The 5,026-nt window shown below is 37.0% G+C and overlaps 1 non-coding gene across 1 annotated transcript; it reads left to right on the forward strand.

The window, feature by feature from the left end:
- The first annotated feature begins 1,448 nt into the window (after positions 1-1,448).
- On the forward strand, positions 1,449-1,552 carry LOC132283468 (small nucleolar RNA R71). Its single transcript, XR_009472047.1, has one exon. It is a non-coding gene; the product is annotated as a small nucleolar RNA R71 (small nucleolar RNA).
- Positions 1,553-5,026: the final 3,474 nt, after the last annotated feature.

The following is a 5,026-nucleotide window of genomic DNA, read 5'->3' on the forward strand; positions in this document are numbered from 1 at the left end:
AGGTTTCCCAGACCTAATTGAAGATACACGGAGTAAGGAATAACATTAACACTAGCCCCTAAGTCAAGAAGAGCCCTTTTGACCTCATGGTTTCCTATGGTGCAAAAGATGGTTGGCGCGCCGGGGTCTTTGATAGAGCTCACTTGCTCCGTGAGAAGCACTTTCTTTGGGCTTGGTCCCTTGTTCTTCCTTTTTTTAGTACACAAGTCCTTCAAGAACTTGGCATATGGTGGAATTTGTCGAATAGCATCAAGAAGAGGAAGGTTGATTTTAACTTGTTTAAAAACTTCTATCATGTCATTGATTTTTCCTTCTTGCCTCGAAAATGGAATCAAGTTTAAAGCTTGAGGAAATGAAGCTTTTGGCTCATAAGGCTTCTCTACATGGGAGGAAGATGATGATGATGGAATTTGCTCCTTAATGTGACCATTTGTCCCTAGTGAAGTAGGAATGGAATTGGGAATGGTAAATGGGCTAACACTTGGTTGCACCAGAACACTAACTTCACTGGGTCTCTTAACTTTGTTATCAATTTTTCTCCCACTCCTCAAGGTGGAAATGGAATATGCCTTTTGGTTAAGTTTGGGTTGAATAGGCCCTTTCCCTTTCATTGTTTGAACCATTTGCCCAATTTGGGCTTCAAGTTTTGCAATTGATTGAGAATGCGAATGAAACATTTGATTTTCCTTTCGAAGATCACCCAAAGCTTCTAAAACCTTATCCTCAAAAGTGGGATTTCTAGGAGGCTCTTGAGGTGGATGAGAAAAAGATTGATGATTTAAAGAATGAGAATTGGAGAATTGGAGAATTGATTCACATTTGGAGGAAGATAAGATGGAGAGAGGTATGCTTGAGAGTTTGCATTTTGGAGGTGGGGAGCCACATACTTTTCTTGAGAATTTTTATGAAGAGAAGGAATGATACCTCCTCCTTGATTTCTCTAAGAAAAGTTAGGATCACTCCATCCGGAATTATAGGAGTTGGAATTTGGATTACTTCCCGGATGAATGGAAACAGCATTGACTTGTTATTGATACTAACTTGGAAAACTTTGTCCAATAAGACAATTGGAAGTATTATGAGTACAACTAGAGCAAGTCATGTACGTCATACTTTGAGAATGGAAAGAGTTGGATGTTTGAATTACCGGGTTTTGGCTCGCAAGGAATTTATCAAACCTTTGAGTAAGAATTTTGACCTCGGCGGCAATTTCCAAGGAAGTATTTATTTGAGAAAGATTGGAGGTTTTCTGCCCTCCTCCATTCAAATTTTGGCCAAATCGGGACAATGAAGAACGATGCATTGAATTTTCACTCATGCGATAAAAAAGATGCCACACATCGTCTTCATTTTTATCCAAATAGACTCCTCCACATGAAGCATCAACCATACTTTTTTTGGTATCGGATAAGCTTTCATAGAATCAGCGAACTAATTGCCACTTAGGAATGTCATGATGTGGACACTTCTATAGCAAATCGTTTAAACGCTCCCATGCTTCATGTAAAGGTTCTCTCTCATTTTGGGAGAATTCACGGATAGTAGTTCTCATAGAATCGGTTCTACTTGGGGGGTAAAATTTTTTTAGGAATTCATATTGTAATTGAGCCCAAGATGTGATTGAATTCGCCCTCAAGTTGTTGAAACAATATTTAGCCTTTTCCCGAAGAGTAAAAGGGAAAAGCTTCATTTTTAAGACTTCTTCCGGAAGGTTCATGATTTTCACGGTTGAACAAACTTCCAAAAACTCATCCAAATGTTTATGTAGTTCTTCATTGCTCACCCCATAGAAAATGGGGCACATTTGGATGGTTGCGGGCTTGATTTCATAATGGGTTGCCCGAAAGTTTGGCAACCAGATGCATGTTGGTGCATTGTATTCATTTGGAGTGTAGTGATCCCGAATAGATAATTTAGGATTTGGGGGATAAACTACATGATCTTGAGGATGGATTTGTATTATTGGAGGTTGTTGCATTTGATTGGGTTATGGAAACACATTAGGATGTGGAATTCTCAAGGATGGATGCATACCTTGAGGTGGATGCCCATTAAGAGGGTGATACTCACCTAGATTATCAAGAATGGGAATAATTCTCCTAGAACTACCTCCTAATGCTGAATGGATGATTTAAGATTAAACCACAACAACTTCACAACAAACCACAACAATAATCAACAACAATTCACCACCTCCATATACGATGTTCCCATACTCCCATGTTATATCAATGCATAAAATTAAATTGCCTCCACACGGGCCGATGCTTTCTATCAAGAAAGTAATAGCCTCCTTTTGGGCTTATGCTTGGATAAGAATTTAAATAATGTGATAGCCTCGACAAGGGCTATCTCACAAGCATGTAGAGAATTGAACAATTATAGTAAAAGAAATTCAAGGAAGCTCACGAAAGTCCGTAGCAACAACGTCACAATGGTGCCAAGATCCAATGCTTGCTCCTCTTCTTTTCAAGTACCTAATTGAACAAGAGGGATTTGTAAGAAAATAGTAATTTAAAGAAAACAATCAAATTAACCCTAATGCCTGATTCAATTCCAACTAAACCGTCAATCCCCGGCAACGGCGCCAAAATTATGATGCGACCCGAGCGTGTGCACAAAATAATGCACAACACTTTAGGTTTAGAATTAATGTCAAGTGGGCATCATATTTTATAATTTATAAAACCGCTAGACACTTATACTCTGAAGTATATAGTGAGTAGGGATCGAACCCAAGAGATTGAACACGTGTTGGGATTAAACTTGATTTTAGTGCTAATGAGATTGCACAAGAGAGAGAGAGAGCGATAGAGAGAGAGAAAAAGATTTTTGGTGAAGTGATTAAACTAGAGTTAAATCGAAAGCATGGAAATAGAAATGACAATGCAAGTAAATTAAATTAAATTAAATTAAACTAAGAATTAAAGAGATATGAAGAGAGTCTTAGGGTTAGGATTCACCACTAAGCCCATCCAATTAACCATATGCTTTCAATTAATGGGGAATTCATTAGTGTAATTATAGATGTGGTCACATTATCATCACAAATCACAATTATAAGCATAGATTATCAACATCAAGAATGAATTGTCTACCTAATGACAATTAAACTAAAGTGAATTCAAGACTACGTCATAACCCACCATACACATTCACAAATGTATCCGATAAAAGCACACATCAATCAAGAGGATAATACTAATTGTAATTAGAAGTATGGTTTAACATAATCAAGCACAAATTGCCTACTTTACTACAATTACCTAATGATAATAAGCTAATTTGTAGAACAACCTATCAAAATTAAGCCTTTATCCATCAAATTAATTGACAATTGTATCAACTAAGTCTCATGCTATGGCCATCACTAAACACAACTAAAAGAAGTATCTAGTGTAGAGTATAATTCTAAATCAATCACACATACACATGCAATTTTCATATAGAATCAATGGAAGAATTAATTTTCAATCATTTAATGAAGAATAAAATCCCAAATTAATCATATATAGACATACAATCAACTTGGAGATTTCAATGGAAGAATTAATCAATACAAGCCCTAATTTGTCAAATCAAGCATGTATATATAAATAAATCACAAGGCCATATATTTAATTACAACATAATAATTCCCTAAGAAAATAAAAACAAAGGTTAGGTTACATGAACTTAGGGCTCATCCAAGCCCTAAGTGAAGAACTAGCTCATGGAGAAAATGATCATGGTGTCAACAAGCTCCATCTCCATTTTTTGGCTCCTTCTTCTTCCTCCTTCAATTGTAGACAAAGCCTCTGTAAAAATGTTCTTCAAGCCCTAGCTTTTCCTTTTTCCCCAGAGAGAACGTAATATCACGGTATGGAAAATAATAAAACTTAATAAGAAAACTTAATAATAAAATAATAAAACTCTCTCCTAAATAAAATATAAACTAACCCTAAACTAATGGCTTACTGGGCCTTAAGTAATAACCCTATTAAAGCCCAATAGTTCACAAAATAAGCCCAAAGAATAAGAAAAATCTGTAATGTTGCCAAGTCCTGGGGGATCGATCCCCCACCCTGGGGGATTGATCCCCCAGAGTTGGAAATTTCCTTTAAGCCCTATTTAGCTCCATTTTAGCCCCGAGCTCATTGGTTTGCTTCTTCATCTTTGGGAACATCATAAAAGGCCTGAGATTGACCGCTTTTGAAGAATAAACACACTATACGAGCAATGGGCTGCGACCTCCTTTTTGTCATTTTCTGAGCTTTTTCTGAATATCTTTGCTTGACTCCAAAAAGGCTTTAGTGAACCAAAATTAGCTCATTTTAACTTTATTACCCTGAAATACACATAAACATAAATTAGGACTAAAACATAAAATTAAGATAGATGCAAAGACTAAAATACCCTAGCTTAGGTGCTGAAATGTGTAACATTTAAGCAGTTATCACAGAGTAAGTCACCATTGCCAGAATAGCTGAAATGTTGCGTCGATCAATATCATTATAAGCTGCCCTGGTCAGAATCGACTGGGAGAAGAAAACAGTGTCAAAGACAGACTCATGCGCCACTGTAAGGCGTGAATATCTCCTGATAGGTCTATCTCAGACCTGGACGGGCTGTGTTGGTGGTGGTAAAGGAGGTGGTATATGCTCAACCTCATCTGCCGATGAAGAAGACGAAGATGCGGAAGTAGAAGAGGAGGAGTGCTCGGACTGAGCTGGAATTGGCTTCTCATGCTCCTTAGGCTCTTCTACTCGTATTTACTATGGAAACAAGGTTAGATTAGTAGGTCAAGTGATCAAAGGGTGGTTTGATTGGTTAATTAAACTACAATGTAAACAAATTCAATACAAAGTGATTAAAGTTATTAAAGATGAGGGAATAAGAGAGAGGGATCTTGGGATTTAGAGGTCACCACTAAACATCACCTTTCTAGATATTCAGTGTGTAATGAGTGAGGGGAAATATGTGTTGCAATACTAAGAGGTGTGATTGATTGATTCAACAAGTGTGGATGACTATTTAGATATACATT

Source organism: Cornus florida, unplaced genomic scaffold (genome assembly GCF_030987335.1).
Source record: "Cornus florida cultivar Cherokee Brave unplaced genomic scaffold, ASM3098733v1 CherokeeBrave_3.0.0_Hap2_Chr01, whole genome shotgun sequence".
Classification (NCBI taxonomy): Eukaryota; Viridiplantae; Streptophyta; class Magnoliopsida; order Cornales; family Cornaceae; genus Cornus; species Cornus florida.